The 24,532-nt window shown below is 44.6% G+C and overlaps 1 protein-coding gene across 4 annotated transcripts in view; it reads left to right on the plus strand.

Annotated features, from left to right (window-relative positions):
- Positions 1 to 5,006: 5,006 nt before the first annotated feature.
- Positions 5,007 to 24,532, plus strand: part of SOX13 (SRY-box transcription factor 13) — a 60,752-nt gene continuing 41,226 nt past the window's right edge. For 3 of the 4 annotated variants that reach the window (XM_082228147.1, XM_082228151.1, XM_082228150.1), the window contains exon 1: positions 5,007 to 5,109. The gene's annotated coding sequence lies outside the window, so the exon portion shown is untranslated. Of the gene's footprint in view, positions 5,110 to 5,739; positions 5,888 to 24,532 lie in introns of all 4 variants that reach the window. The other variant, XM_082228148.1, reaches the window with a different exon arrangement.

Genomic DNA, 24,532 nt, shown 5'->3' on the forward strand with positions numbered 1-24,532 from the left:
GTTTATTTCCCATGCTTTGCGCATTAGTGTACAGACATTGAAGACCATTAATCATTCCCCCGTGTCTCTTATTTAAGGATTTTTTCCTCCCACCACTAGGTCCGCGTGCTGTTTGCTCCATTTGGTCTATGACATTTGGATGATCATCTTCATTAATTGATAGACTCCTACCTTCAGGAGCACTGTCTCCCTCCCCCACATTAGTCAGTTTAAAGCCCTCCTGATGAGGTTTCTGAGATTTTTGGCAAAAACATTTCTCCCAACCGTTGTGAGGTGCAGCCCATCACTTGCCAGAAGTCCATCTTCAAGAAACTGCAGTCCGTGATCTAAGAATCCAAACCGTTCCTGTTTACACCATTTGCGAAGCCAGCTGTTCACTTCCACTATTTTCCCCTCTCTCCCTGGGCCACGTCGTTCAACTGGGAGGACAGATGAGATGACAATTTGTGCATTTAGTTGCTTCAATTTCCTGCCGAGAGCCTCGTAGTCTCTTTTGATCTTCTGGAGGCTATTGCTTGCAGTGTCATTGGTTCCCACATGAACCAAGAGGAAGGGGTATTTGTCAGTGGGTTTTATGATTCCTTGCAGTCGTTCAGTTACATCTTGGATCTTAGCCCCGGGGAGACAGCACACTTCCCGAGACATCTTGTCAGGCCCACAGATCACTGCTTCTGTTCCCCTCAGTAGGGAATCCCCTATCACCACTACACGCCTCCTCTTGGGTTTGGTCGGGGTTCTTCCGTGAGCTATCCGTTCCAAGGTCGCCTGCACATTCCCTGAGGACTGACTTTGCTGCTCGTCTTCATATACCTGATCGACTGTAATGAGGGAGAGATCCTCAAATGGAGTCTGCTCTTCGTCTTCCATGCTAGGGGAGAGGACCTCAAAGCGATTGTGTATTTCTAAGCAATCAGAGTGAACCCTGGGCCTCCTACTTCTTTGAGTCACGTTTCTCCATATATCTGGCTCCTGTGTTGGTGAACTAGACTCCTTCTCAGGGGAGTCCCCTGTCTCCTCCTTGGTGGAGACGGTGTGCTCTGTTGCTTCCAAGAAGAGCTCTCTAATTCTTTGGAGCATAGCTACACGTTCCTCCAGTTGCTGGACTTTGTCTTTTAAGAGGGCAATCAACATGCAATTGCTGCAGGTAAAGCTGCCTGCAACCTTTGGCAAGATGGCAAACATTGCGCAGGAATCGCAGGCGACTGCAGCTGTTCCCTCCCCTTCCATCTTGAGATCGTGTCGTTGGGGTTGGCTACAGAGGTCCTCCATCATAAAAAGCTTTACACAGGGAAAACAGCTAATCAGCCACCAAGAAACACACACACACAAGAAAACCCTTTTTGCTCCTTCTTCAACTGATGCCCTGCAAACCATTCCATTCCACTTTATTTACTCAGATATAAGCCCCACTGAGTCACATTTACGCATGTCAAAATACATACAACTACAAATTCTGTACGGTCTACATCTGGATTGGAATTCCTTTTAGTTGCTTTAATTTTTTAATGGTGTTCTTGCTGTCCTGGGCTCCTTTCAAAGGAAGAGGGGGAAATAGAAATATAAACAAATACATTCATATTGTTGCAGGCCACCGCAATCTCTGAGTGAAGCGAGATTCCAGGGGTTTACCTAGGATTTATGTTTCCTTTTGGGAATGAGTCAGAGCAGAGAATGTGGCGTCTTTATGATATCTGGCTTATTTGCACCTATAGAATCACAGATTCATAGAATTGTAAAGTTGGAAGGGACCCTAGTCCAATCCTTTGCAAAGCAGGAATATGCAGCTGAATCGAATCTGCAACCTTGGTGTTATTGGCACCACACTCTAACCAACTGAGCCTACGATGGAGGGGTTGACAGCATTAGCACCCTAAAACAGTTTTGTTTCTTCCATAGTCACAACCTTGGAGCCAAACGGAAATCAGTCATTGTGCTCTGACCCTCTTTCCAGTTTATTGCCTTTTCTGACCTGCAACCTTTTCTCCCTTAGGTCACATTGCAGCCAATTCTCAACTCTACTTCAAACTCTGGCTTTGTCTTCTGACTCTAAACTGGAGGAGAGGCCCTAGCCAGTCTAGCACAGAGCCCCCTCTCCTTGGCTTTCTTAATGGCTCATCTCGCAGGTAATTACTTCATCAGGCCTGGCTTATATTTTGAGCCCTGCTGGATCCAGGGGTTCAGGAGGCTTGATGAAATTCTAGCACTTACTGGATCCAGGAATTTAGGGGAACCTGGCACCCTTGAACTCCTAACAATTAAACGCTTGGGAAAATCAGAAAATCATATGAAGTTCCAAGTTATTATTGGGATTTCAAGAACCACAGTCACATTGATATTTATATGACAATTCTCACTATATTTACTTTCAGCTGATTTTAATGGTGCTTCCAGTAACAATACTTTGGATTGCTGTCTTAATTTTAAAATATAAAAAGTGTGTGAGCTCCTACAGCTGGGCCAAAAAGATCCCCAACTCTGTGTTTAGAGACTGAGGCCCCTCTAACCACAAAAGTTGCACAAGAGGCCTAACTTGTGTTGTCGCTCCAGTTTGATAGAAGGAAGGGGCACACTGCTTAGAATGAGTAAGAACTCAGTATAATTTGAAATTTTGCATCCTCCCTTTCACCACTGCTGGGTCTCCTACATGAACAGATTTGCTTTATCCAATTGGTCCAAGAAGGTAGAAACTCTCTAGACCCTAATTTAAAACCACACATATTAATACTCCTCTGCATTTGTAAGAAATCCATATCTTTTAGAGTGGCAGCATCCAAACTTTGAAACTCTTGTCTATTGACATCAGGCAGATCCCTTCACTGTACTCTTTTCACCATCTGCTACAAACATTTCTGTCCAGGCAAACCTATCCAGATACTGTGGTACCTCGGGTTAAGTACTTAATTCGTTCTGGAGGTCCGTACTTAACCTGAAACTGTTCTTAACCTGCAGCACCACTTTAGCTAATGGGGCCTCCTGCTGCTGCCTCGCCGCCGGAGCACAATTTCTGTTCTCATCCTGAAGCAAAGTTCTTAACCTGAAGCACTATTTCTGGGTTAGCGGAGTCTGTAACCTGAAGCGTATGTAACCTGAAGTGTATGTAATCGAGGTACCAATGTATATAGAACATTGGTGTTTTAATCTGTTTTTCTAATTATTGTTTTAAATAGTTTTTTCAACTCTTTTTCCATATAATAGTTTTATTCTTTTATTAAATGATCTTGAAGGGGTTACCCCCTCCAATTATTTATTTACTTAATTTGTATCCCACCTTTTCTCCAAGGAGCTCAAGGTTCTCCTGATCTTCGTTTCATCTGCACAACAACCCTCTGAGGGAGGTTAGGCTGAGACAGGCAGCGACCCAGTATACTTCATGGCTTAGTGGGGATTTGAAACCTTGTGATTTTATATTGGTTTTTTTATGTTGTGAACTGTCCTGAGATATGTGGATGAAGGGCAGTATACAGATTTAATTAATATAATAATAATAATAATAATAATAATAATAATAATAATAATAATAAACAACTCTGCTCTCCTAGGTCCTAGTCTGACACTTAACTACTACATGCTGGATCGAGCACTATATAAATGTTATGAAATCAATCAATCAATCAAATTATATGGGAATCCAAGAGATCCATTTCTAAAACCTTTGTTCTTACATGGAAGCAGTTACACACTGGCAGAAAAAGTTCCATTTCTTTTGAGTGACACTAATAGCTTTGTGACACATAAAGTGGCTCTTTATGCACTCGCTGCAAAAAAGATTAGAATGAGTTAGATAATATTGCCATAAACTGTTTTAGAGATTTGGAGGTTTAATCTGATGCTGAGCCGGCTTGGAGCTTGCTGATGCTAATTCTGTTTTTCCTTCCCTCCTATCGCATATGTCCGATTTACATGATGGAGGGATGTTCTGTACTATGTAATAAAAATAATAAAAGTAATAATAATAATTTATTTATACCCTGCTCATCTGGCTGGGTTTCTCCAGCCACTCTGGGCAGCTTCCAACAAAATATCAAAATACAATAGTCTGTCAAACATTAAAAGCTTCCCTAAACAGGGCTGCCTTCAGATGTCTTCTAAAATGTAACAGTACATTTATAGTTTATTTTATTTAATAACATTTGCACACTACTTGATTGTAAAAAAACAGACACCTCACAGCAGTTTGCAGAAAGATAATAACAGCAAAACCAAGAAAAATTCACAACTGTTCTTTAAAACATTGCTGTTGACAATCTCTCTGTCTCAGGAGACAATGGAGGGGTGCGTACGCCTTGGGGGGGGGGGGGTGAAGTCCAACCATTGGAGGGTTACAGCGCCTGCTGCGGCATAAAATATTAAACAGATTAAGATGACCGCAACTTTCTAAACAGTGAAATTGCATGGCTAGCTCAGCTGGTTAGAGTGCCGTGCTGATAATGCCAAGGTTGCAGGTTCGATCCTCGTATGGGACAGTTTCATATTCCTGCATTTGCAAGGGGTTGAGCTTGATGATCCTCAGGGTCCCTTCCAACTCTACAATTTTGTAATACACATACTGAATTGAAGTATATAAACGAACGAACAAAGCGGAATAAATAAATAATTTGAAGAACGAACAAAGAAATAAAAATCGGGCAACCGCGTGAAAGTTCGCGCCAAGGAGAGAGAAACGCAATTGGCGCACCGCCAGCCCAGGAAGGCCTGCTCGGCGCAGCAAAGAAAGGCTGGTTGGGACAGAGGAAGAAGAGGGCGAAAGCAGCAGCATCCCTGACCTATCCTCCCCACGAGGAGGGAGGCTGGCGGGCGGGCGGGGGCTGCCGGAGAAGATGTTCATTGGAAAGTGCACGGATGGGTGGCCGGAGGAGCGTCCTGCCCACTTCCCCTCCCCTCCCCTCCCCTCCCCTCCCTGCGGAGCCTGCGACGCCCGCCGCGTGCGATCGGACAGCCCCGGCCGCCTCTTGTATACAACGGGGAGGGAAGAGGGAGGGAGCGAGGGACGGGTCCGGCCTGCCCCTGGGGCGGGGCGGCGTTTGCAAGACAACAGCCCGAGCCCGACACAAGGAACCGCTCGCTGCTGCTGGAGGGAGCCGCGCGGAGTCGCCAGCGCCAAGCAGCTTAGTAAGTGCCGCCGGCCGGGTCTTGGGGAAGCCCAGCCGCGCTCGCTCGCTCGCTCGCTCGCCACCCCGCCCCCGCCGCCGCCTCACCCCACCCTCCCCACGCCGCTTGCAACCCCCGAGGGGATGACATTTCCCTCCGATCCGAGGCTGGTGGGCGAGGGAAGCCTCTGGAGATTTCCCCCTACCCCTCAAATGGATTGGAAGGCTTTGCGGGCGCCTCTGGGAACTTGTAGCTGGTTGGGGTGTTTGGAGAGAGAGCAGAGAGCGGAGCGCAAAGGCGCGCGCCGCTTGGGTTCTTTCTCGCGCGGAATTGTAGTTAATCCACCGATTAATAAAAAATCATTCCGTCTCAGAAATGGGAACTTCATTCATCTTGGAGGGGAGCATCCTGGTTGGCCTTTTCATTTTTTTGCGGGGGAGGGCATGTGGTGTGTTTTTTGTTGTTTTTTTTTTTTAAAAAAGAAATAATATTTCTTTTAAAGCTCGTTCCAGTCCCTGTTTGCAAACTCTTATAAAGGGTGCTCTGTGCGCCGGCTACTCACCCGGCGCGCGCGGCTATGTTTGTGTACGCATGTATTGAAATCGACGGGACAACTCCAGCGCAGGGAATCAATGAATCACTTTCTTCCAGTCCATAAATGCACTTACCCAGGAATGCCCCATGAGAACCAAAGGGCGCTGCAAAGGGGGCGGGTGAATCTCTCCTTACAGTCGTCAAGACATCTCGTTTGGGAGCAATTCTGTGGATTTTAGTGGAGCGACTGTGCGGCTACTCTGGAGTAAGTCGCATATTAATTCAAGATCTCCGTCCCCAGAAAAAAAAAGTGCTTTCAAAATAATATTTGCGGTGAGCCCCCTGCTTCCCTAATATGCCCCAGAAGGGAAGGGGTTAAAGTATCATTTGCGCCCGCGCACCCTCTCTCCCCCCTCCCGAAATAAAACCAGACCATCAGGTTTTATGCACCGTCTCGCACGGTTTTCAGTGTGGCTTTCTCTGTTCGCGGACAGGGACCGTATAAGATTTTGCTTCTCGCCATATATGCATTTAGGTAGAGCTGACTTAATCATATAGGTCAGGACTGGGGGATCGTTTCAAGGAGAATCAGAGCTACTTTCTCCTCTTCCCGTTTCCTGCTTCCTATCTCTCTCTCTCCCCCTCGCATCTCCTGGCCAAAACAAAACAGCATATTTATAACTGACTAGTGGCACTGTCTCGCCAGCCAGTCTGTGGGGTTCTGTAACACAATGATTTCATAGTCAATGGGTGATAGGCAGGGTGATGCTCTTACAGTTGTAGGCACCAGCAGAGGTCACCAAGCATGTTATAAAATAAGCAGCCAGACACCATCCAGCTAAAAGGTTAATTCTCACTTACAAAGAGGAGCTGGCAGGACTATAACCTTAACCTGAATTTTCCTCCCTAGTTGTTTTGTTTTGTTTGCTTTCTCGAACAATGTGTTGTTTTATGTAGATCACTCTCAAGTTCCTTTCTCATAGAATCGTGGAATTGTAGAGTTGGAATGGTGATTTGTAGCATGTTCATAATTGTTGATTGCTTATAAATAAGAGTCTTCCCCCCTCCTACGTTTTGGAGATAGCACAGCCTGTTTCTGGATCTCATCTTTTACTGCCCTTTGTGTAGCACTGTTATTCTGCATGATAGGACACTTCTGTGGTGTTGGGGTAGGCAATGCTTTAACAACAACAACAATAACAAATCATATTCTTATTGTTTTTCTATTATGTCCACAGTATTTTGTCTCTAATTTGAGTATATGGAATGGGAGTGCAGTGACCAGGGTGTGTGTGTGTGTGCATTATGTAACCTATCTGGCAAACCTGATGGCTGCCCGAGGTGCATTTAAAGGGGAGGGTGGAGAGGGCCTTTGCATGTGCATGGCACAGAAACCAAGATAATCCAGTTGCTTTCAGCCAAGTGCAGAGGGAGACAGTCACTCAGCATTTAGCATCAGCTTCAAAACGAGTGAAGAACATTTAAGCCTAAATGTTCACTGCACTTCACTTTGGTTCAGTGTGGCCTAATCTTCCCTCCCTTTTCTCCCTTGAAAATCACATCCATAGGACTGGTTCTGTGAAGGCAATTAAAGGATTGATAATCTGATCCAATAAGAATGGGTGCAGATCTAGTGTAGGGGTAGGAAATCTGCGGTCTCCTTGACTCTCACTAACCTTGACAATTGGGCGTTACTATTAGGCGTATTTGCACCTGCTTGTAGCTCATGTGAATTGTTTGTGAAATGAATAAGCAGATAATGTGTAAGATGGAGTGCAAAGATGTGTTGTAGAAGGGGAACCTGTGGTCCTTCAGATGTTTCTGGGCTACAGTTTCCTTCATCCCTGGCCATTGACCGCTTTGGCTGTGTCTGATGTGAGCTAGGTTCCAACACAACGAAGGACCACAAGTTCCCTCTCCCTGGTGTAGGTTGGTGTCCCAACCCTGCTTTTTGTCTCCCCCTGTAATCCCCTGTACAAGAGGGAAACTTTGGTGCAGCATCTGTGGCTGAGAAAATAAGCTACAGTGCTTCTTTCCGCAGCGCACAGTTACAACCATGGAACTCGCTCCCACAAGTGGCATTGGTGACCACTAGTGCCTTTGAAAGAGCATAAGAAAAATTCAGGGAGGAGAAGGCTATTGACTGCTAACTGAGACAGCTATGTTCTGCCACCATAGTTGGAGGCAGCAACATAGTTGCTGGAAGCCACAGGAAGGGAGAGTGGCATCTGGTTGGTCACTATGAGAACAGGATGTTGGACTAGATGGGCCACTGGCTTGATCCAGCAAGCTCATCTTATGTCCTTCCGCTGTGCTTAAGGCAGGCCTGGACTCTGGCAGCGAGGCCTTGCATGTGCTGGAGTTTAGACTCTTTCAACTCCTGCTCCTTTTTGCTGCTGTATCCAGGACTATCAAGATGATTCACAAGACACTTGCAAATGCTAAAGTTCACAGAGTGCTAAAGTTCAAAGGGTGGGCGGGTGGGAAAGGATATAATACCAGCAGAGCAGGCTTTCACATGATATCAGAGCAAGGCGTAAATCCTTTGAGCGGAATAGGAAATCCATTGCAAAAGGTGTTTTTGCACATTGCATTTTAAAAGTGTACAGCTGTGGGCTGAGATCTAAAGGATTCATACACACATCAGGCCTCTGCCTCTGGTGGAAGCTGCTGCCCGCAGAAAAGCTATTCTGCAGGCTGAGGGAAAAGCTTCTGAGCGACATTCCATGATGTCTCACAGGCTGCCACTGGAAGGAGAAACTGGCAACCCCCTTGGTCTTTTTGGATACTGACTGTGGTGAAATCCGAGGTATGAATATGATAAACATGGGTTCACAAACTGGTGTGTCGCCTGGTTATACTCATCAGGGAGCTGTGATGGTCTGTAGGAAGTGCACACTTAGGGGCAAACCCAGGTTGGCCTCTACATAATGTGGGAATTGACCCAAAGATTCATCCTCGTTTGACAGTTTCATATGTCTTAGACTAAGATCCTTTTCTCTGATTAGGACTATTATTTGGAAATATATTTGCCCCCTTCCTCCAGTATCACCTGCCATTTATTTGAACGTTTCTCTTTGTAGGCAATTCACAGTTTGAGCTGCTATTAAACATCAGATTAAAAACACCAATGTGGCCTGGTAACATACTTGCAAGTAAAAGATGAAAATGTTTTAATATCCTTTGGCTATTTTTTTCCTGACAGATTCCTATACAAGTGTGGTTATGACAGTAAGAAAGTCAGGGGATCAGGGATGGAGGCACAGAATCATGATACTTGTTTTTGTTCTCAAGTTTCAGCTAATGTATTTTTTTTTTTAAGTACTGTGAACTGTGCTACTTGGAATACACATGTTTGCTGAGAATCCAGTCTGACTTTTTAAAGGATTTGGCCAGAGTTAGCACCGCGGCTATGCTTGTGACTTGTCCTCCATCCAAATGAATGTAGTTTATCTGGAGGCAACAGGCAAATAGCCTAAGGTTATATGCTGGCACCTGAATTCCAAGCCTTATCTAAGATTGCAGAACAACCTATTGAGGACAGTCTTTGCTTTCTGAAACAAATACTATAACCCAGTTTTGCTCTCCCTGTGGAACAATATCTTTTTTGGCTGCTAACTCCTTTGGATGCCTGCCAGCCTTAGCACCCTGTGTCAAATAACAGGCTTCTGACAAAGGTTGCCCCAGTCAGGTGGGAGAAAATTACTCAATGTTCAGGTGTCCATGTGAGTGTTTTGTTTTGTTTTGTTTTTGCTCTTGGGCATTTTAATTGTCCCAATCTTAGTTTCACCTAATTGGGGCGGTGTGTGTGTGTGTGTGTGTGTGTGTGTGTGTGTGCCATTGAATTCCACATGATACTGAAAAAAGCACAATAGAAGTAAAATATATAGGGGAATCTCTGCCTATCAGAAGAGAGCCAGGCTTTATGAATGATACAAGTTTTTCAGAGAAAGAAAACACCACCACCACATCTCCATACACGGAGATTCTCGGTGTGTGATGTGACATCATCACCCAGTGAGTTTGTATGCCTCCACTCTCTGTCATTTGCAACATCTGGTCCCACCTTTAATGAACAGAACCTTTTGGATGGTGGCACCACAAGAGTCACTCCTGAGCAATGTCTGCAGGGCTGGCATCAGCAACTGACATTCTTGGGCAGCTGGCAGGGCCCCAACACCCTGGCAGGGCCCAGGGTCCTGGGGCCCCATTTTTTGGGGGGAGGTGTTATCAAAGCCAGCTGAGTGTAGCTGCTTTTATTTTCCTGCAATGCCCTCAACATATCTTCACTGTGGGGCTTTGTGGGAAATTAAAATGGCTGCTGACGCCACCCCCCATGGCTGCTTTGAGGGCTGCCACTGCCAGTCACTACAACCAAGGCTCAGCACCAAAGGAGGGCACTTGGTCAGGGGCATCTCAAACCTGAAGCTGGTCTTGGAAATCCACCTGGCTTATTCTACCTCAGCTCTGGAAGAGCAGTGAAGATGATGTTGTTTGTGAAGGCCTTCGGAGGAAGTTAGCATTATGATTGCTGTTGGATACTGGGATACTTTAAAGCAGGGGTCAGCAACCCTTTTCAGCTGTGGGCTGGTCCACCGACCCTCAGACCATGTGGTGGGCCGGACTATTTTTTTTTGGGGGGGAATGAACGAATTCCTATGCCCCACAAATAACCCAGAGATGCATTTTAAATAAAAGGACACATTCTACTCATGTAAAAGCACGCGATTCCTGGACCGTCTGTGGGCTGGATTGAGAAGGCTATTGGGCCACATCCTGCCCATGGGCCTTAGGCTGTGTTGTTGCTGTCTTATTTTGAACGTTTTTATAGCTGTTGTAAAAAAAGAAATCATGTTGTTTTAAAAATTTGTAAGCCATTGTGGGGGGTCCTTTGGGACTGAAAGTTATGAGTATGATGTGATCATTTGCATATGATGCCCGCCAGATTAGTTCCTTTGCAGGAAACTCTTCTAAAGTTCAAGATGATTATGTGCCCACCTCCGCCACCTTCCAAAATGACATGTTGTCCCTCTCCTAGGCCCTTCCCCAACTAAGCAGAGTGATGGTTCTGTACACAACACATTTGGGGGGACAAATTCGCACATTAAGAGCTCTCTTAGGAAACTAAGGGAGGAAACACTTGTATAGTAGCTCCTTGTGGTACCCAAAACATGGCAGTATCCTTGAGGTGTCTGAGATGAGCTTGGTGCTGCTGCTGCTCAGAAGTGCTTCACACAGCTTCCATGGGTCTGTAACGTGAGAACTGATAATAGGTAGTGGGGCATAAACATGAAACAACCAGACAGTAACCAGCCTCAACTTCAATTTGATACCATGCAAGAAAGTCTAGCAAAACTGGCAGTCGTGTTCCTAGTTCTCTTCTGTTTAGGCTGTGGTTTGGATTTTTAAAGAGAGAAAGAAGATATGTGGAATTTCTAGGGCTCAGTTGGGCTTTCGTATGATAGCTCGGTTGCATGAAATGGCTATCATCATGGATAGGGCTTTGTTATTTGATGGAAACGGTTCTTGTCAGGGTCAGCAAGCTTATCAATTTGAACACTACTCCCCCACTTTAACCACTACACCACACTGACTGACCAGTGGGCTTGATGTGGGCTGGGCAATTGCTGAAAAGGACTTTGTTGCATAGGTGTAGTGAGTCAATCACAGCAAGCCTGTTGTTTCAGGAAGCTTAATTTCATGTTGCTCCAGGGGTCGCCCAGACAACACACAGACTTCCAACATTGTCTTTGGGTTTTGCACAATAGACTTCTTAGAAAGAGTGTGTAATACTGATATTAGGGGAAACTGCAAGGCTGAGTGGTGCAGCAATAAAACAGCTAGTGCATTTGTAGTTAAGCAGCGTCTGTTATGGTTTCAGGTTGGATGGGGGACTGTGTGTTGAGATTCCTGCATTGCAGGGCATTGGATTAGATGACCCTTGGGGTCCCTTCCAACTCTTATGATTCTATGACTCAGAAAATGGTAATTAGACACAGGATCACTGATTTGAATCTTAATGGAGGGACTAGAGGAGTTGTTGCACCCAAGGCACCAAAATAAGAGGGTGATTGCCATGACAGTATCTGTAGAGAAGGGAGTTGTGTCAGCTGCCCGTTCATTGAAGCATCAGAGAGTACAAGGGCTCAGTTTGTTCTTCCTCCTCTCTTTCTAAGACACAACCTCCCTTTTCACATCTGCATGTTGAACCGGTATCATTCATTCTGTCATTAGGATCCAAAGAAATGTCTGCATAGTTATACATGTGTCCAAAGGTGCATGTGTTTCTCATAGGACAGTCCTCCTTTGCCACATGGTAAACAACTTTTCAAATCGGAGGGGAGACTCAAAAGCATTTTGCAATATGACAGCGAGGCATGGGGACTAAAATATTTCCTTGGAGAGATCAGAGCTCCTTGGGGGAGGCTTAATCTAACTCTTTGAAGCCCAGTCTAACCAGCTGGTAGAGGAAATTTCATGGCATATAGATATGTACACTATTTATGAGTCTCTTGCTAAGACCATAGTTGTCCAAAAGATTCTCCCTGAGGCAAGGAGGAAGATAGGTAGCTTAGAGACATGTAGCAAATAGTCATACTAGAAATCTTTGACCAGTTGCCACCTGACTTGCTAGTTTTCACCCTTGGCAGGCCAGTGAGTCTGGATTTTTGTCCTCCTGGGTCACAAACTGGGGAGGATGTCCGGACACTTTCAGAGCTAGTGTGAAAAGCATGACATTTGCTTCCTGTGTTACTTGCATACAATGGCATATGCTTGGTTTCCACGATATATGCATGTTGTAAATCCCAGCTGCCTCTTGTGTATATCTGTGTCGTACACGGAGCTGAGAATTTCATATGCTGTTCCTGCCTGCACATTCTAAGTGTATGGATAAAATCATAGAATCATAGAATCATAAAATCATAGAATCATAGAGTTGGAAGAGACCACAAGGGCCATCGAGTCCAACCCCCTGCCAAGCAGGAAACACCATCAGAGCACTCCTGACATATGGTTGTCAAGCCTCTGCTTAAAGACCTCCAAAGTAGGAGACTCCACCACACTCCTTGGCAGCAAATTCCACTGTCAAACAGCTCTTACTGTCAGGAAGTTCTTCCTAATGTTTAGGTGGAATCTTCTTTCTTGTAGTTTGGATCCATTGCTCCGTGTCCGCTTCTCTGGAGCAGCAGAAAAAAACCTTTCTCCTTCCTCTATGTGACATCCTTTTATATATTTGAACATGGCTATCATATCACCCCTTAACCTCCTCTTCTCCAGGCTAAATATGCCCAGCTCCCTTAGCCGTTCCTCATAAGGCATCGTTTCCAGGCCTTTGACCATTTTGGTTGCCCTCCTCTGGACACGTTCCAGTTTGTCAGTGTCCTTCTTGAACTGTGGTGCCCAGAACTGGACACAGTACTCCAGGTGAGGTCTGACCAGAGCAGAATACAGTGGCACTGTTACTTCCCTTGATCTAGATGCTATACTCCTATTGATGCAGCCCAGAATTGCATTGGCTTTTTTAGTTGTTCCATTTGCAAACTGTAAAACAACGTAATGTGTGACAGGTAGCAAAATGGAGGAGAGGAAGTGCTTTGGGGAGCTAGTGTCTCTAGTATGGAACAACTCTGATTCTCAATGCATGCTGTTTAACTAAAATGATCAGATTTCTGCCCCATACTCCCATCTTGATCCTAAATCAAGGCACATTAATTCCAGTAGGACTCACTCTCCAGTCTGAGAGTGGCTGTCTGAGCCAAAAGGTGAATTCTGAAGAACATCTCTTTGAATACAATGAGCCTTTCTGGTAAGTACATGCTTGTAGTGGATGGTGTAGCGAGTTGGAGGCACTTATCTGTCACCCCAGCAGCTGTACTGGATTGGCTCAACCTGTGCATTTTCACCATTCTGACCTCACCAGCACCTACTATGTCTCCCTTGCAGTGAGCAGCAGCAGTGCACGCCTCCATTGCACCATGGTATCCACTGCTGTGTGTGTGTGTCTGTTTGTAGGGCCTGGAACTGCTTGTTCCTGAGAAACTTGTAAAACTGAACAAAGTGCATATGTTTGGAATCAACAGGATTGAGATGGGACCGGCTGATGACTCTTGCAGAAATTTTTGGAGTCCTTCATTGGCAAATTTGAGTAGGGCCATTGGCCAGGTGTTCAAGTGGAACATGTTATGGGAAGTTTGTGACAGTCAGATGTGTGTGTGTGTGTGTATAGGAAGGATGGGAATGTGCAAAGACATCTCGGGGATCCATTGTATCTTTGTGCACAGATAACCACCCACTGCATCCCTTACAGGATACTTGTCTGTGGGAGTTTGTGAACACTACAACACTATCAGCAAATGCGATACTTATTTTTCTCTTTCTGTAGGAATGAAGGGCAACCATATGAATATGTACAGGGGTTCATCTGAGAACACCACCAAAGTGGAGCAAACCTGCCCCCTGCACCTGGTGCTCCTGGAGTCTGAGGGGCAGGCTTAGCCCTTTCATCTCAACTGTGTACAGATTGAGTTTCTTGATCATGTTAGCTGGAATGGCGGACACACACACTCAGTGTTTAGTCTTTGGAAAGGTCACACTGATATTTACAATATTTTATATAAAAGAATTAATAAAGGGAGAAAATAATAGGTCACAGTCATGGCAGGAATCCCAGTCTAAATTATCTAGGTGGGGCAGGAAAGTGTGTGTGATGTTGGCATTGGAGGTCAACCTAAAGCAAGAAAACTTAAAAATTGCCCTGTTGGTCCACACAGACCTCACCCCACCTATTCTCATCCCAAATAGCTTCCTTTCTTGTATCAACTCCTCCCTGTAGTTCATGTACACCCCTAAATGAGAAGCTTGTGGCTTATGGAAACCCTCCCCTGCTATCTTCGTTGTTTGCAAGGTCACCATTTGCTCAGATCCCTCCATAACCATCAGCATTTGACAAATGAAACATTGCTCCTGGTCCCCATATACACTTAAATGGTTAAAGATGGGGCTGTGGTTCCTAACCTCTTGATCTTTAGAACTATTTGAAGGGGCAAAAGATGGTGGTGTCTTGTTTACCTTGTTCCCTGCCTGACAGATTGCATGTGACAGATGCAAGCTATCTAAGTGCCCAACAACTGGAATAGATGTTTCTTTCACATCACAGCAAATCAATAGCCTCTCTTGACCCTCTTCCCCCACTTTGAAGAGTATCTCACTATCCCCACTGAGCGAAATATGCTCCCCGCTATGCATAGAGGAACTACTCTGCTGCTGACTTGGCTGCAAGCTGTGTACACCTCCATCCAGATTGTTTCCTTTGCGCTAATGAGTTTTTAATCATTGGATTCTTGGCTGAGAAGCTGTTGAGCTCAAAGAACTCCTTTCATTTTGTACAGGAGGAAAGTTGGCCTAGCTGGAGGCTGAAACTTTTTGGAAACTTAGCTGTTATTCAAAAACATTTGACTCTTTCCCCACCCCCTGCCCCATTCCCCAACCAACACACACTCTTCCCCTCCTCCTTAATCCACCTGCTTCAGTGCCATATGTCTAAACCTGGAACAGCTCCAGTCCTGAAACAATGGCCTTTGGTCTGACTTGGGCCTACTAGTAACAGTAATAAAGGCAGACTCTGAAGGGAGAGAAATAGAATGTCTCTTGCGCAAACTGCTCAGAGTTTGGGCCAATGGGTGCCTAAGTACCAAAAGAATTCTAGATAGAAGATGGTCATTCTAGCATTGGGAGGATGTTTTTATTGATCCAAAAATTACCATGTGAATAGTGAGCCTGGAGGATGTTTGCTTTCCTTTAGCAATCAGCCTCTCTTGCTTGCCTTTTAAAGACCTAACAATGTGGTAGATACATCATTTGTAGCAACTTCAATTAAATACCCTTCTAAGCTGAAGACTAGCCCCGTTTTAATGAAGCAAGAGAGGATTTCCATCCTTTCTCTCCTTTGCCTCCTGCCCCATACCATATCCTTCCATTCAGGTCCTCCTTTCCAGTCCCCTCTGAAAAATGCAAATGGGGATATGTGGATCCAAAATCCTGCCTTTATGCAAGGAAATGCTTCTTTCATCGTCCCTTCTTTTCATGTGCCTCATAATCTAGTAGTACCTTTTCAGCCAACCTGTCCTGCTACTACTTTCTGGAGTCTCATTATGAAATTAAATAGTGTTTTGAATTGCCTTGGGTGGGGGGAAATGGGAAGAGTGTTTACTAGTCCCTTTGTGCAATCTACTGGCCTGTAACCTTTTATGGTGATCAGCACTGCTTCACTTGCACAGTTGGAAGGGGAGAAAAGCAATTGACTGGGATTTTGCATGCATGGCTGAATGAGGATGATAGCAGTACTTTAGGGTCTGAAATTAGTGTCTGTTTTCATTGAAGGAGATTCTCACCAGGCTGTATTTGGGATATATATATATATATATATATTATATATCTCCAATTCAAGCCTCCCGTCCTCTCAGACACAAAGGATTCTGCCATCTCTATTATGTTTTTCTGACTGCCTCCCCTTTCCAAATCACCCTAATCTCCAAATACCAAGGAGCAAAACAGGGTTGCTTCATCTATAGAGGACAAATGGATGCCCAACAGAATTTGCAAAGTGTCACATAATGGTATTAGGTTTTTCCCCTCAGTGAATATGTGGCAAGAGAAACCCATTTTACAATATGAAAAATGCAATGTTTGAAGAGGCCCACTCTCTTCTGTGTATGTACCTTAACAATGCTCTTGTCTTTTATATTGCTTTCTTGCAGATAAGGCAAGGGACTTCTTTTCTTATTTTTTAATGGTAAATCCTGTAAGGTGGTATTCAGTTAAGTTTTACTAAGAGCACTGCTGTTGAAATTTATGGACTTCTCTTAGTCATGTTCATTAATTTCAGTTGGTCTATTCTGAGTAAAACTTAGTTGAATACCAGAATATATGGACACTCAGGAGCATAGGGTTGGTTAACCATGTGTAGTGTTTCTGTTGATGTTAGCAAGTCTCCTTATCCCCATGTTATGAATGAAGGAGACAGATTCTTCCAGTGCATTGCAAGTGCTCCCTGTGGCAATTGACTATACAGTGGTACTTTGGTTCTCAAACTTAATCAATTCTGGAAGTCCGTTCCAAAACCAAAGCATTCCCAAACCAGGGCACGCTTTCCCATAGAAAGTAATGCAAAATGGATTAATCCGTTCCAGACTTTTAAAAACAACCCCTAAAACAGCAATTTAACATGAATTTGACTATCAAACGAGACCATTGATCCATAAAATGAAAGCAATAAACAATGTACACAATCAACCAGTAGCTGAACCGGGTTCCACACAGTCACAAAAACAAAACAAAAAGCCACAAAAACAAAAATGCGAAATAAATAGCAAAAACAGACAGACCTCAGCGTAACACTCAAAACAGAAGTGTGGCACTCAAAATGGAAGTGTGGCACTCAAATCGGAAGCGTAACACTCAAATCGGAGCACGTTTGGCTTCCGAAAAAAGTTCGCAAAGTGGAACACTTACTTTCAGGTTTGCAGCATTTGGCTTCCAAGTTGTTAGAGTACCAAGGCATTTGAGAACCAAGGTACCACTGTACAGGCAACCCTCCCATTTACACAGGGGTTATGGTCCGAGGCATCACAGGCATCAGTGAAATCACATACCGTATTTTTCGCTCTATAACACGCACCGGACCATAACACGCACGTAGTTTTTAGAGGAGGAAAACAAGAAAAAAAATATTCTAAACGAAATAGTGGATATATGATTTTTGTGGTTCATGCTGTGGCCACAGACATGTGATCTGACAGTGAGTTTGGAGTAGCCCAATGCAAAAATCCTGAGGATCCATGTGGATCCGTGCTTTGTAACTACGGAGGAGGGAAGGAAGGGGAACCATCGATCCACTGCTCACGACTGTAGCAGATCCCCCCGCCACCCGCAGGCATTCGCTCCATAACATGCAGACATTTCCCCTTACTTTCTAGGAGGAAAAAAGTGAGTGTTATGGTGCAAAAAATACGGTATATTTGAAACATCATCAGAAAAGCCTGCAAACACTCTGTTCCATCCCCCGCCCCTTTTTGTGATGTTTTTGGGTCACTTCTGGATGTGCTTGTGCATGGTCCCACACATACTGAATGTGTGTAAATGAGGGGTTTGCCTGAATTGGACAAAGCCTGGTAACCCAAAAAGCAAGGGTTGCAAGCAGATGGAAGGCAAGCAAGTCAGCAGCTTTTAAAAAATAAAAATAATGGAATGATAAGAGAGCTTTGTCTCTTTTAAATAAAATTACGTTAACTTCAGTTCAGAATCATGAAAACTGAGCTTTGGGCCATGTTTGTGTTTAAATGATCCCCTTCAGGTTGGTTAGATCAGTTTAGCAGCTCAACTGCTGTTATTCAAGGGAAATCTTGTTTACATACGGCTTGGATTATAGCAGTCGAACCTGTATCCATTAACATTTACATCTTTGGTTAGATGTAAACATCCATGGATATAGGTGCAAGTGCTCTAATCCAGGCTGTAAGATTCCCCTTGAATAACAACAGGTGTGAAGTATAGGGAAATTGCTCATCACAGCGCAAGGGTGGTAGCAAAGGGTGAAATCAGTCCTATGCAAACTTACTTGCAATAATAAAAATCTAAACAAAAGAATACTTAGATCTGTCTTACCGTAAGAGATTTTGAGTTCACCCAACAATCAAAAACATTCCTTTAGAGCAAGCTTTTGATTCTGTTGCTGCTTATTGTATTGTATGTGAGCATGGCTCTTTCCCTTCTTGGTTTATTTTTGCTTTTTCGCTAGCTTTACTTTGATAGTTTAATGCTTGGCTCCTTCCTGTTTTTCTGTTCTGTTTTATATTTGTAAGCCACTTTGACGAACGCCTTTGTCAAATGAAAACATGGGGCGTATATATCAAAATGCTCCTTTAAAAAAAATCCTAATGCAAAGGGCACTCCTACCTTCAAATACTAGCCAACTTGGTGCATTTCAACAGAAGCTCCTATCACACCAGGGAGGCTTGTGTTAAAGGAACTTGAACACAGTTTTCAAATTACAGCAACCTCCCTAGGTGTATTCAAGCATTTGACTGAACAAGCAAATGTGAATCCATGCAGTGTGAGAAACTGAGATATAAAAGCTAGGAGCTAAATGGCACCTTAAACCTAGGTTATGGGCGCAACAATGGAATGTCTAGGCACACTTTTTTTATAACCAGAATACAAAACAGAAAATGAACGAACTGCAGCTAAAATATTATGTTCATTTTTCACATGGTCTAGTCCAGGGGTCAGCAAACTTTTTCAGGAGGGGGCCAGTCCACTGTCCCTCAGACCTTGTGGGGGGCCAGACTATATTGGGGGGGGGGTAAACAAATTCCTATGCCCCACAAATAACTCAGAGATGCATTTTAAATAAAAGGACACATTCTACTCATGTAAAAACACACTGATTCCCAGACTCTGCGGGCCAGATTTAGAAGGCGATTGGGCCGGATCCGGCCCCCAGCCCATAGTTTGCCTACCCATGGTCTAGTCTTTCCCCTGCCCACTCCCCTAATATTCTTAAGAGGGTCTCTTCTCCAGTCTTCAGAAAGTAGCTGAAAGTGGGGAAGCAGAAAAAGGTCCTCCTTTCCTTCCACACTGCAGTTTTAATCTGAAATCTTCGGCGCAGTACTGCACCTAGAGCTCAGAAACTGCTCACGCTAATGAATTTCCCTATTGCAAAATGCATCTAGAACAATGGGAGTTTCGAACGCTGAATCCATGGATGGGAATCAGAGAATTGTAGAGTTGGAAGGGACCCTGAGGGTCTAGTCTAATCCCCTACAATGCAGGAATCTCAACTAAAACACTCATGACAGATGGCTATCCTCTGCTTAAAAGCAGCAACTATTGCACAAGCTCTACCCCGACACCCTGATGCTTGCTTGCCCTGCCAGCTCAGCTCCCCACTTTCCCTCTGTTGAGCAAGGAATGTCCATTGGGGGCTTTTATTCATGTTTGCTTGAACATAGGTAGAGCTCTCCATGTTACTGGGGACCCCGACAAAGCAGGGGCCCTGATTGCATGAGGCGTTCTACTTGCATTCAGCCAAATGCAAAGCTCCTGTAGACCTTCCTTGCTCAGAACGTGATTGAAACAAGGATGTTGTATGCATTCCCTTGTTCTCCTGTGCACAGTTTTAGCCCATGTGTGCTTAGCAAGGGAGCCTGAGGGAGCCATTTCCAGCAGGAAATGTGGGAAGCAGAGAACCAGTGCAAATTTGCAAGAAGTAATTAAAGTGAGTGGGCAAAATAGTTCCCCAATGATGCAAAAACAGGAGTGGAATCCTATAACACTGAAGAGGTATGAATCTAGTTACTAAACAGCTCAACTTATGTGAAACACTTAGGTTTGGATTCAGACTGTTAAAATTAATTGGACAATGACTCCATTCCCACCTATTTGAATAAAATTAAGTTCAACTAACTATATAAAAAGGTGGAGGAAACATCAGCCACACACTGCCTGGTAACCATGTTATTGCATGTCCAGGTCTTGGGTGGTTGTGCTTTCACCTGATCCAGAGCTCATTTTAGGTGTTTGAAAAGTACAATGAGAGTTTTAACTAAGACTGCAAGCCTATGCACACTTACCTGGGAATAAGCCCCATTGAACACAGTGGAACTTACTTCTGAGTAAACATGCACAGGACTACACAGTGCAACTTGGGACAGTCAAGATTTTATGGGAAATTTAAAGAGCAGATTCAGACATTCTAACAGTAACAGTGATTTGCACAAACCCTCTTGGTTGTTTATCTCTAGTGTTGTGAACTCTTTGTCAGGCTCTTCTAGATAACCAAACAAAGCAGGCGCTAAGTACTGTAATTTGTGAGAAAGTGTCTCATACCCTTGTAACAAGGGATTTGCAAACTATTACCAGCTGTGGTATTGAGTCTTATGAGAGACCACAGGGTCCAGCTATAGCCTGTGGCAATCTTACTGCCATGTTTCAACTAGGGAGTTACAGCTCTTCTGATTTACTGTGCTGGAAATGTATCGGTAGCTGATGGTACAACTAATATGGCTGGAGCTGTAAGTAGGGCTTTAGGGTCATAGTAATCCTAGTCTTTCCACACTTTTATGTTTTCTGGGTTTTTGTATCAATATGCAGATGGCGATTTGGATTACTGATTGTTTTTGAATCCAGTCTTGGAACATCTTCACAAGCACTGATGTTTCCAAAACATTTTCTTGGTAGAAAAATATGTTTATCATGTATTGACTCTAATGAGAGACTCTTAGGTGTGATCAACACATATGTGTCTGTTTTGCCATTGAGCAATGCATAGTGGAAAGTTGTAATGACTGGGGCTTCCTAAAATATGTGCATCCAATTAGACAAGTGTACACTCGTTGAATACACATGGTGCACACATGGCATATTCATATGGTCACATATGAAGTGGTTCTTGGTTTCAGTGACATGGGAAGCATATGTGTGAAGCCAAAGAAAGGTGCTGATTTCATCTATTAGCCTATCATCTGGGTCATTTATATTAATTTTTGTTTTAAATTTGACATACGGAGGCAACAGAGGCAGAGGAGAGAAAAAGAATCCAGGATAAACAAGCGAATAATGTGTGTCAATTTCTGTTGCACATATATGGGCAGAGTTTCATTGACAGGAATGAAGAACCTGTGGTCCTCTAGATATTGATGGACTGCAGTTCGCATCATGCCTGAGCATAGCCCATGCTGGCTGGAGCTGATGGGAGTTGGAATCCAACAACATGAGGAGAAAACATAGGACCCCCACCATTGCATGAGGGCAGGAGGGCTAAGGAGTCATGTCAAAGTCTTCATGGAAAAGGCGAGCTTTGAAAAAGGGTTTGAAGGAGGAGTGTGAGGAAGCATATAGAAAGTGTCTCGGAGGCAGTTCCAGACATCACTGGTAGCAAGGTAGAAAAGGCAAAGTCCTTGGAGCAGAAGACTTTCAGAAAAACGTACTTTTTAAAAAAGTATATCCCATATTTCTTTCCAATAAACAATTTAAGTCAGCCAAGAGTGAGTTTCAACCACTTAAAATGCAATATTAGGTAAAGGTAAAGGGACCCCTGACCATTAGGTCCAGTTGTGACCGACTCTGGGGTTGCGGTGTTCATCTCGCTTTATTGGCAGAGGGAGCCAGTGTACAGCTTCCGGGTCATGTGGCCAGTATGACTAAGCCACTTCTGGCAAACCAGAGCAGCGCACGGAAACACCGTTTACCTTCCCACCAGAGTGGTACCTATTTATCTACTTGCACTTCGACGTGCTTTCGAACTGCTAGGTTGGCAGGAGCAGGGACTGAGCAACGGGAGCTCACCCTGTCACAGGGATTCGAACCGCCAACCTTCTGATTGGCAAGTCCTAGGTTCTGTGGTTTAACCCAAAGCGCCGCCAGCATCCCCAAAATGCAATATTAAAAACAGCTTAAAACAAATTACAGTCACAAGAACAGATTGGGTCTGAATATTATATCTTGGGTGACAAAGGCCAGGGTAAAGAGACGTGTCTTCAGTCAAAGAAGACAGAGACAGCAGGTAATAGTTGAAAGCCAAGGTTTCATATGCCAGGAGAACTAAAATTATGCTCGTTGTCTAAAAGGAAAGGTCTTCACAAAACAGCAGGTTGCCATCAAAGAGTGAGGGAAGTGGGATCTGCTCCCCCCAGGAAAGGATGTAAAGAGTCCTGGTGTGTGCGACCACAGGAAAGGTCCTCTCCTGCTGCCAACCAAATGCATACCTGATACCAAAGGAAGGGCCTTTTGTTTCTGAAGGAACTGGGCTACAGCATGCAGATCCAGTTGACACAAGGGTGGCTTGCAGCACCGAAGGCTCCTAAACACAATTTGTAGTGTTCATGTGTTAGAAACAAGTGACTGTGCATCCACTTGGAGAAAAAGAAGAGAGCTCACGTCATGGTACTAGGTCATACTGAGAAACCTTTGGCAGGTATTGAGGGGCAGAACACATCACAGCAGGGTGAGAGTCCTTTTAGCCACCTTTCTCACTTGCAAATATAAGCAGCGGTAGAAGAGACACTGAAAATTGCCCTGTCTTTTCAAAAGTCTCAGCATGACCCTGAGCCCAGCAGGGCTGCCGGCAGTAAAAGAGACACCAGTCCACAGAAGAGAACAATCCCAGCTGAGCACTTAAAGTAAGTGTCACCTTTAAGGAATACCATTGCTTTTCATGCTGTGCCAGAAAGGGCCTTTTTCTGAATTGGAGTGGGGAGGAGGGTGAGACTGATTAGTGGGGACATGGACAATATGGCTCCTGGTGGTGGAAAGTCCTTAAAGGTTTACAACATTGTTTGCTAGGTGTCCTTGCTTATAACCAAGAAATCCACCCAACTAGGAGACAAAGAGGAGGTTGGGGGCGGAAGAGCAGGAATTTTGTCCTGCTTTGATCTCCAGCACCTTGGGTGCATGGACCTTGTCCCTAAAATGCAGGACCATTTAGGAGTTACCTCTGCCTTCCATCTTATAGCGCCATGGCTTGAAGCAAAGAGGCTCAAAGCAGCGCCTGTTCAACCCTGGGTGTAGTGCAGAACTTGCCTTCTCGATGTCTGTCTGTGGTTGCTTCTTTAAAGCTTCTAGCCCACATGTTAGCATGAAATGGTTTGTATATACACAATTGCGTCTTCTTAGTCCCTCAATCTTAAGTGGAAGGCAAGTACAGCAAGGGAGAGTATTATCAGATCAAGATGTCTAAATAGAGGGAAAACATTCAAGTTGTGATGTTTGGAAGTAAAAAATACTGACAAGTTATCAAAAAGTGTTTGCAATAGTGGGAATCTTCTTTGGGTCTTTCCCCACAGAGAGCTACAATTCCCAGAGTTCCTTGGGAAGAGGAATTGACTGTTAAACCACTTGGAGTTGTAGCTCTGTGAGGGAAGTAGGGATCTCCTCACAACTCTTAGAAACGGCAGCTCCCAGGATTCTTTGGGAGAAGCCGTGACTGTTTAAAGTCGTATGATACTGCTTTCAGGGAGATGGGGTCTGTGTTGTCTGGCTGTAGGCCTTTGGTGCATGCCCTTTGAGCCCCAGAGCCGTCCTTGGCTGTGGCAGCTGTGCATCTTTAGGGGTTTGTCAGCTAAGTGCCAGCTTGCTAGGCCAGCACTGAACGCCTCCACTTGCTCTCACACCTCCCTCTCTTTTCCATGCCCTGCTGCCGTGTGCTCCCCATAACAAATGCTTGACATAAGTGCAGCTCTGTGCCTGCAGAGCAACTGTGCCTTGCCCACATCCCTCTGCTTCGAGCCGGGTGCCAGATCAGGGCAGGTGTAGGAAGGGGCTGCCAAAGCTGTTTGCTGGAGAGAACAGACAGCAGGACACGCAGGGATAAAATAAGGGCGCACTGTGAGGAATGGAGTGGTGCGGGGAACAGGTGCCTCAGGAGTCTGAGAGACACAAAGAGCCTCTTGTCTCTTGTCCAGAGTTGGAGAACAAAACAAATGCCATTCTTCCTAAACTTTTAGGGTGGGTCGGGTGTAACTGAATGCCGGCAAACAATGCAGAGGCAAAGTTTCCTCCTCTCTTGAAACTCTCTTGTTTTATTACTCTGCAATAAAAGAAAACTTGTTTTCTGCCCAAATGGCAGGGCCCTTTCTTAGTTATCTCCAAGGCACAAAAATAAAGATGGGGACTTTCCTCAGGATGAACAGATAGGAATGAAGTAGGAGCCTGCACCCCCAGCTGGCATTTAGTCACTCTGTTGGCAAACGGGAGGACGGAAAGATATGTAGTACCCTGTATATTTATTTCCAAAATAATGATAACGACTATAGTCTAAACCTTACTCTCTGACCGAGTGGCTCCTGACCCGAGAGCTGGAGAATATGGTTTGTGATACAGTCCAATTAGCTAATGTTATTAGCGAAGGAAGTAT

This window comes from Podarcis vaucheri (genome assembly GCF_965113315.1).
Source record: "Podarcis vaucheri genome assembly, chromosome: 6".
NCBI classification, from domain to species: domain Eukaryota; kingdom Metazoa; phylum Chordata; class Lepidosauria; order Squamata; family Lacertidae; genus Podarcis; species Podarcis vaucheri.